This window comes from Crocodylus porosus, unplaced genomic scaffold, assembly GCF_001723895.1.
Source record: "Crocodylus porosus isolate Cpor-Errol unplaced genomic scaffold, CroPor_comp1, whole genome shotgun sequence".
Lineage (NCBI taxonomy): Eukaryota > Metazoa > Chordata > Crocodylia > Crocodylidae > Crocodylus > Crocodylus porosus.
In genome coordinates, this window is record NW_017728922.1 from 8,288,545 (window position 1) to 8,298,010 (window position 9,466).

The following is a 9,466-nucleotide window of genomic DNA, read 5'->3' on the forward strand; positions in this document are numbered from 1 at the left end:
GCCCTGATGTCTATGGAATCTATGAAATCTATGAAATATGAAACATGTATTTGGCCTGTGGGAAGTGCAGGAGGAGCCTAGGAGGTTGGTTGAGGAAAGGAACCATCTTGCACACATGAACCCGCTCCCATAGAGGAGATGGAGTGAAGATTTTGTGACAGACCGTGTCCAGGGAAAACAGGGCACTGAGCAGATGGATCTTGCATCAGCATCAAGGCCTGGCTTGAAGGCCAACAGGTGACTGCCTTGGTAGACACTGGCTCCATGTGGATGGTGGTACAGCAGCAATTGGTATGGGAAGTGGATTGCTGACAGGTAGACCATCTGGAGCTGCTCTACCTCCTTGGCAAGCTCCAAAACTATAAGAGAACCTGTGTGCAGTTGAGGATTGAGAGACATACCCACCAAGTGTTGGCATGCCTAGCCGGGCACTTGGCTTACCTGGTATTGTTGGGCAGGGATTGGCCTCACCTCCAGGAGTTGTTTGGCATGCTTGTGCAGCAAAAGTTATTTTGGTTGGTGCCCAAGGTGGAGGGGCTCTTAGGTAAATCCCAGCCAAGCATGAGATCTGGAGGATCAGCCTGCATGAGGGAGACCAAAGTGGATTGGCAGTGGGAGCTAGAGATGGAGCAGTTTGTGGTGGATCAGTCCTGGGAGGACTGCTTCTGGTGGGTATATGAAGGAGGCATCGCCCGGATAGAGGAAGAAGTTGTACAACCTGACCTGGTGTGGATGGCACCCTGATATGAGGTAAAGAGTGGCGGTATTGTACTGAATAGACCATGGGTGGAGGCTGGGAAACAAGGTCACCCAACTCCAGGTGCCAAAAAAGGACTGGAGGGCCCTGCTAAGAGTCTCCCATGAGTTCCACACAGGAGGCTACCTAGAGGAGAATAAAACCAGAGAGTTCTTGCCTGGGGATGCAGTAGGAGGCAGGACAGTTCTGTTAATCCTTCCCTGAGTGCTAGCTAGCACACCCAGGGCACCCGGCAAGGGCCCAGTTGGTTGCCATGCTGTTCATGGAAGAGCCTTTTCAGTGAGTGGCAGTGTATATTGTGGGGCCTTTGCCCTGATGTAACAGAGGGTTCCAAAATATTTTGGTCCTGATGGACTATACCACCCAATATCCGGGGGTAGTAGCCTCGAAAACTGTGAGTGCAAGAAAAGTGGTGGAAGCACTGCTGAAGATCTTCACTCATGTAGGGCTGCCAATAGAGATGTTGACAGATAAGTGTAGCAATTTTAGGACCCAGATGTTCAAGAAAGTCTGCATTATATTGAAGACTGAGCACCTTTGCACATCCATGTACCAACCTCAAACAGATGGACTGGTTGAGCAGTTTGAGCAGTTCAACTGGACCCTCAAAAGTATACTCAAGAAGATTGCTGGGTGAGATGTGGAGTGGTGGAACAAGCTACTGGGACTGTTAATTTTTGTCTACTGAAAAGTACCTTAAAGTACCACTGTGTTCCCACAATTTGAGCTATTGTATGGCCACCACCTGTGAGGGATTTTAGATTTGATCAGAGAAGGTTGGGAACAACAGTCAGGGTCAGCACAGAGTCCAGTGGCACATGTGCTAGAAATGAGAGAGAAGCTATAAACTGCGAGAGCATTGGCATGGGAAAACCTAAAAATGGCCCAAGGTAGGCAAGCTGCCAGATATAACCAGTGAATGTTCAATGAAGGTTACCGGGACAGGCTGGAGGGTCTTGAAAACCAGTCAGCAGAATACAAGGGGGCAGGTAAAACAGAATGCCCAGATAGAGAAGCGCAGAAAGAATCCCTGAAGGTGGTAGAGGCGCAGGGGGGGAACACCTGGCTCGAGATTGGGACAGATTTTGGGCTACAGCAAGTCCCCAGCGACCTTGGCCCAGAGGACCCAAGGGAGGAGTTGAGATCAGGGCCACAAGAGAGCGAGACAGGAGAAAAGAGATCTGTGGGGAAAGAACCAGGGATCATACATAAAGATGCTTTGTTAATGTTCCTAACAGAATGGGACTAGAGATGGGAACAGTGGCAGAGGTGGAGTGTCGCGGAAATGAACCAGCTGAGACATCAGCTGAGGGAACTACTCCTGCCCCAAGAAAAGGGAGAGAATACACTGGTTCCCACAAGGACTGAAATGTCTCGCATAATTAGCCAAGACGCAATGCAAGCGGCCAGGGACCCAATGCAGCAAAGATCTAAGGTACAGCAGACAAGAAAGGAACGAGCAAAGTCCAGTAAAAGAAAGGGTACCAAGGGGCAGGAGACAAAGGATAAAAAGCCGTTACCAAAAGGGGAGCCAAAGCAGGAGAAAAGACCAGAAGTTTATATAAACAACATCCCCAGGCTGCTTAGATGGTGGTCGTTGAGGGATATCATTGAAGAGAAGGTAGGAGGGGTAGCCTATGTAAAAATCTATAAGGGACCCCGAGGAGAGTCTATGGGGCAGGGGAAGGTATAATTCTGTAGGAAAAAGTATGCCCAAAAAGCATTAGACCGTCATGGGAAATCTGGGGAAGGATCCAGGATTTCCAAGGCTCCATAGAGAGGCAGCAGACCCCACGACGACTTCAGAAGGGAAGGCCAGGGGGTGGGGGGACGGAACAAGGACAAGCAAGAAGAGGAAGAAACCCCCAGGGGGTAGGCCGGGTCTTGACCATCAGAGAAAGCATTTTACAAAGGTTTGCTAATGTGGGGGGACTGCCTGTGGCGGGGCAAATCCCAAGAAATCCCACATGTTGCGCCTTGGGAAAAAGGCGAGCAAGAGGCACCTCAAACCCTCCGCCAATGTGAGGGGAGAAGACCGGAGAATAAGAGCCCAGGCCTGAGAGATCGATGTCCGATGGTGACATGGGTTAGACTGAACACACAGCCCGGTGAGTTCGAAACATAGGGGGGAAGGTGTGTAGCAGGGCACTAAGGTGCCTGCTACTGACAAACAGTAGGAGGCTCAGCTGCTAGTCACCAGGGCGGCACAGGTGCTGGTTGCCGGGGCAACTGGTAAAACCAGCTGACCGGGAGAGGGCAGGGCCTGGCCTATATAAACAGCCAGGCTGATGCTGGAAGGTTCAGTTCCCCTCTGGTGGTCAAGAAGGAGGAAGCTCTGCGGGAGTAGGCAGAGCAGAGAAGCCTGATGGCCTGAGCAGTGTCTGCCCAATGATACTGGGTGGAAGAAAACCCTGGTAGGGATGTGAATGGAGCTATGGATAGCCAGTTGGCTTGCAATTTCTATTCTAACACAGGAGCGTGAGGTTTTTGTTTTGTGGTTGTTGTATAAGACCGGAGGACCGGGTGAGGCTGTAGGGGTTGGAGGAGGCCTCATAGGAGCTCCCCAGTAGCATGGGGGTTCCTGGTGCCAGAGAGGGCACAGAAGTTGAGGGTGCACCAACCCCAACCCTGAGAGAGGGGTTCGGTGGATTGGGGGCCAGGTAAGGCCGAGGCTGCCTGAGCCCAATTGTGGGAAGCCCCAGTGGGGCGCAAGACCTGGAAAGGGGGTCTGGGGGCCAGGCACGGCTACGGCCACCTGAGCCCTGATTGCGGGAGTCGTGAGGCAAGGCCCCAGTGTGGGTGGCATGAGCGCGAGCAAGGCCCCAGTGGGCAGTATTGTGAGGGGAAAAGCCCCAGAGAGGCGCAAGACCTGGAAAGGGGGTCTGGGGGCCAGGCACGGCTACGGCCACCTGAGCCCTGATTGCAGGAGTCGTGAGGCAAGGCCCCAGTGTGGGTGGCATGAGCGCGAGCAAGGCCCCAGTGGGCAGTATTGTGAGGGGAAAAGCCCCAGAGAGGGCACGAGCCCTGGAGAGGGCGCGAGCGTACAGAGGCAGGCCTGGAGGATGTCCGCAAGGGCGCGGGCAATGGTAGTTTGACTTAACAATGTCCGGTACACCTGAGAGGCTTGGGGCATGGTGTTAGGGGTGGTAGGAGCCACGCATAGCCCATGAGGCTGGGTGCACCAGAATCAATCTATGTGGAACAGGGACATCTCAAGACCCCGTGCCAAAGAGGGGAGAAAGGCAGCCTCCCTTTAACAATATACCATCAAAGACGTGGCGGGCGAGATAGCGAGGGTGCGTTGAACCCGATTTGGCACGGTAGGTCGGGGGCGCTAGGGGAGTTCACGGCACCCCTAGGTCGCATCCTGCCACATCTATGAATAAAAATGTGGCATGAGAGGCTGAGATCTACTGCTTTTCAAAGTTTGAAGGACATGGTGACCAGAAACAGTCAGTGTAATTTATTAACTGCATATCATACTTCCTATATTTAATAAAGCCTTTATTTTGAATGTAAAACATGTTTTCATAAATTTATTTTATTTTCTTATCCATCTAGCATATTTTAGGATAGTTTTTTATTTAATAAAAACATTCTTAAATGCTGGTTTTGTGCATTTTAATTCAATTTTAATTTCCATCTAAATGCACTTTGACAGAAATCACAAAAATAATCATGCAGTAGATGGGACGTATGCCATTCTCTATTTTCTCACATAATAAATATGTAAAATATTAGTGTCTGAATAAATATAAGTTGTTTAATTGCTTAAATAAATGCATATAGATGCAGTGCATCCTCAGTCATTAGGAAGAAGGAATGCCAACTTGAGTGATGAGCAGGGATCCTGGTTTTCCATGATATAAAATCGCAAATTGTCTGATTAAAAAATTGCAAATTCTGTCATAAAAAAACAAAAATCCATGATTAAAATTAAAGACTCCCCACCGTCCCCCCAGCCTTGCTCATACCTCTCACTCCCCCCACCCACAGCCCGTGCTCCCCAAGCCCTGCAGGAGAAGGCCCCCAGCTGCCAGGGCTACGGACCCAGGTCCACAGCCCTCTGCCTCTGCTGCAGGGTGGTGCTAGCTCCCTGCCTCTGCGCACACTCCTGTGGGCAGTAGGGGGGGCGCACAACACCAGATCTGTGCCTAGGGCAGGTGCAAGCTGTGGGCATGGGCTCTCGTCCTGCTTCCTTCCCACAGGGCCTCTGCAGCCTGGCAGGCACAACACGGCACAGCAGGGAAGAATAAAGTTACGTGGTGAAGCTCTGAGCTCCCCGCTGCTCTGATGATGCACCTTCTGTGCGTGCTGCTGCTTTGAGGGGCAGAACCCCATGCCACTGCCCTCACTGCAGCCCTGCATGCAGGAGGCATGTTCCCAAGGCAGTGTGGAGCTCACAGCAGTGTGTAGCTTTTCTGTGTGGCTCCAGTGTCATTGCTGTGTTGGGTCATGCCCACCAGGCTGTGGAGGCCCCAGGGGAGGGAAGCAAGGCAGAGATTGCAGTGATGAGCAGCTTCCCCACATGCCTTCTCTGTGCCCTGCTGCCCTCCTTCCTTTCCCCACAGCCTCCTCAGCCTGGCAGTCATGATCCAGTACCATAAGGAACACTGGAGCCATGTGGAGAAGCTGTTTGCCCTGGCGATGCATCTGCTGTGTGTGGGGCTGCGCTGAGGGCACTGGTGTGGGGTTGCACCCTGGCAGGGTGCAGTTTTAGTGGTCATGCCCAGGACCTGGGGTCTCCTTCTTTCCCATAGCCCCATCCCATAACTCCCAGTTTATCCTGGCAGGGGAGTGAGCTCAGCAGGGACATGTTCTTCCTCTGCTGGCTGGTGATGCAGTGAATGCCACCTTCAGCTGAGAGCGGGGCAGTAACTGTTTTTTAAAAAAAATGAAAAAAGGAAATCAGTGCAGATAGAGTGAGGAGGGTGGCGCTCAGTCCATCTACAGGTGGAGCTTGGGGAACCCCAGCAATGGGAGGTTCACTTTCTAGAACAGCTGCTCCACCAAACCAGGATCCAAGCAGGTGTGGTGGGGTGTCGCAACATCCCCAGCTGAACACCCTCTTGCTTGGAACACTGGTTGGTGGACAGAATAAGTGTTGCCAAGCTATTGTGGCCAGATTCTGCCACATATGGCTCCAGCTTGCACAGGAGGCCAAAGGGTTGCAGTCCAGTGGCTCCACATTCTTGGCAAGATAGGTAGCCACTGAAGCCTTGGCACTACCTGCCCAAGGCTGGGGTCTGGTGCATTTGGACCCCAGCATTGGAGCCAGGCCCTCAGCCCACATTGGCAGTGGCTGGCATGGATGAGACTGGCTGTTGCTGGTGCTGGTGTCAGTGGCGGTGCTGGTCCTGGGAGTGGTGGCACGGTAAAATGGATCCCTCTCTTCCACATTCCCTCTCCTCTGCCCTTTGGCTTCCCTGACTTTGTTGACCAGCTAGGAACATTGACCCCCTGGAATTTCTCCATTTGGTTCTCAAGTTCCCTCACTATGGGGATCACCTGGCTAAGAAGGACATCACCAGTGCTAAGGGTCTCGGTAGTCTCGAGGAAGGCTTGAGGACCATGAAGATCTGGGAGATGGTACCCCACTCAGCTCTGTTCAGGGGGCCACTGATCCCAATCTCCCCAAGGAAGGACATCTCATGGATGGTCTTCTGTTGCTCCACCAGCCTTTTGAGCATCAGGTATGTGGAGTTCCAATGAGTCTCCACATCCTGCATGATGTTGTGTTGCAGGATGCTTAGCTCTGTCTGTTTCTTCCACAGCATCCTGCCCCCTTTGATGCTGCAGTGGAAGTAGTCCACCAACTTCCTGCATTTTGAAATCAGCTGGCTTGTAGCGATAGTGGTGGCAGTGCCATCACTGGCAGCCCTGTCCCCCTCCAAGGCATCCCTGACTATGAGGGGAAGCCTGTGTGCCACACAGTGGATGCCAACAAAGTTGGCATCATGGACAGTCTCGACCATATTGGCCCCATTGTCAGTGACCATGAACCTGTGGGTGAGCTTGGCCTTCCCAGTGAAACACCCCTGCTCTCTATGGTTCATGACCACCATGATCTCCCTTGCCATGTGGGACTCATCCAGCACCTCAGCTTGGAGGAGAGCCCACCGGTGGCCTGACTGATCACACCAGTGCCCTCTGAGGGAGAGGTAGGTGTGATCACCACCCCGGCTGCTCCAGATGTTGGAGGTGAAGTGCAAGGCTACCTGCAGCCCTGCCTTGTGCAGCTCCTCCCTCAAGTACTCTATGCATGCCTCATACAGAGAGGGCATCACCATCCTGCTAAAGGTGGTACATGTGGGCACTTGGTATGATGGGGCCACAAGTGCCATGAGCTGCCTGAACCCTGGCCACTCAACTAGGGAGAAGGGCTGGCCATCCAGAACAAGTATCTCTGCAGTGGTCTGGGTGATTTTGCTTGCCTTGGAAATGCGCCCCCCTCTGTCTGCAGGTTTCCCCCCACCGTTCCAGGGTGGCCTGCCTCTGGTTTGTGGGGAAGGGGGCTTTGGAGTGAGTGGGGGACTTCCCTTTGGGCATGCTTGCACTGGTGGCAGGTTGAACAGGAAGAAGGGCAAGGGGATGCTGCCTCCTGAGATGTAGCAGCATCACTGTGGTGGTGAAGTGTTTAACCTCTTTGCCTCGGCTGATCTGCCTTCAGCAGTGCTGGCAGATAGCAAACCTGGGATCATCTGCCAGCTCAAAATGCTCCCACACTACACTACTCACCTGCTTCTGGGTTGAGGGTGGGGATGCTGCCTTATCTTCCTTCTCAGCAGGCTGAGGCACAATATCAGGAGGAGCTGACCCAGATGAGCCACTCACCTGAGCCTCCACAACTTCAACCTCAACCTCCTCTGTGATGCTGCTTTCCAGAGAAGGAGCCCTGGGTCTAGGGGAACTTTGAGGGCTGTGGAGCACAAACTCCTTGGTACCCAGAATTGCTTGAGCCAGGGCGCTCAGGTCCCCTGGTTCTAGCTCCAGCACCTCCTCTGGCAGTGGGAGGCTCTCACTAGGAGATGACATTGGGGTGGAGGAGACTGTCGTTCTGTTGGTGGTGCCTATTTCTGGAGTTAGGAGGTGGTGCAGGTGCAGGGATGACAGGTACAGGTACTACTCCTACCTCCTTGCTTCTACTGGCAGCAGACGCCTCATGGCTACCTGGGAAGAGGATGTGTCTATGTTTGGAGGTGGGGAACTTGCAGCTCTAGCTCTTTCCCTACCCCCACTCCCTCCCCTGCCAGAAGACCTGGCACCTGCCTTTCCAGCATGCTTCATATTAATCTTTCCTGTGCTGCAAAAGGGGTGTGTGTGTGACTCCTTTTGTGTGGTGTGTGTTTGTTCCTCTGTGTTGCATGCATGCACTGGACTCTTCTTTGATTGATTGTTTGATTGAGTAATGATTATTAAGAACTATGTAAAAAATGTGTGCTATCTTCTTCTTCTGTCTGTGTGGTGGTGTATTTATTTACTATGAATTATGAATGGCAAGTGTGACTCCTTTTGTGTTTTGTGTTTTCTTTCATAGTTTCATAGTTGGTAGGGTCAGAAGGGACCTGAGCAGATCATCAAGTCCGACCCCCTGCCATGGGCAGGAAAGAATGCTGGGGTTAAATGACCCTAGGCAGGTCATTTAAATGACCCTAGGCTGGGTACTTAGGCAGTTGTGCTGAGTATGCTGGAGGGAGCACACGTGCCCCTGGTGTCCCCCAACCCCGGAGGTGGTGGCGGCAGCAGCAGCAGCAGCAGCAGCAGCAGTGATCCGCAGCTGAGGGACAGCTGCGGCAATGAGGAGGTAAGCCGGGGGAAGGGATTGGGTGGGGCCAGGTGCGGGCGATTGGGCAGGGGATTCTTTCTCCGCCTGACCCCATTTAGCCGCACCAGGTGGGAGCTGCGCAAACAGGGAGCACAAACAGGCATGCTCTTTAGGGGTGCCCCGGAATTTGCACCCAGGTGAGAGAGGGCTAGGAGCTGGCATGGGTGAGGGCTAGGGGCTTGGAAGCCCGAGGGACGACTTACCAGGGATCCTCTGGTGGGACGGAGCTCGGGTGGACAAGCAGGGTTCCCACAGGGGGCAGGGCTCCAGGCAGGCACAGATGATTGACTGGCTCAGCTGATTGTCTGATTGGCCCTGCTGATTGGCCTGGGAAATTTGAACCCAGGCTAATTGGCTGGCCAAGGCAGTTGTGCTGAGGACACCAGAGAGAGCGCACATGCCCCCAGTGTCCCCTGACCCTTGAGGTGGCAGCGGCAGCAGTAGCAGCAGCAGCTCCAGCAACAGCAGCAGCAATCCGCAGCTGAGGGATAGCTGCAGAAATGAGGAGGTAAGCTGGGGGAAGGATCGAGTGGGGCGAGGTGCGGGTGATCGGGCAGGGGATTCTTTCCCTGCCTAACCTCATTTAGCTGTGCTGGGCAGGAGCCACGCAAACAGGCGCGCTCCTTAGGGGCATGCCAGAGTTTGTGCCGGGGTTCGCGCAGGGAGGCGTTCAAGAGGCCGCAGGCGGTGGAAGAGCCAACGGCGGCAGCAGCAGCAACAGCAGTCATCTCCAGGTAAGTGCATGGGGGTGAGAGCATGGGAGATGTCACACGGAGTGCAACCTGGGCTCCGGCCCCACGGCTGCCTTCTGGCCCTGGGACTGGTAAGGCTTTCGTGCAGGTGGGGCCACCTGCCTGTGGGGGCTGCCTGGCTTTGTCCCTGGG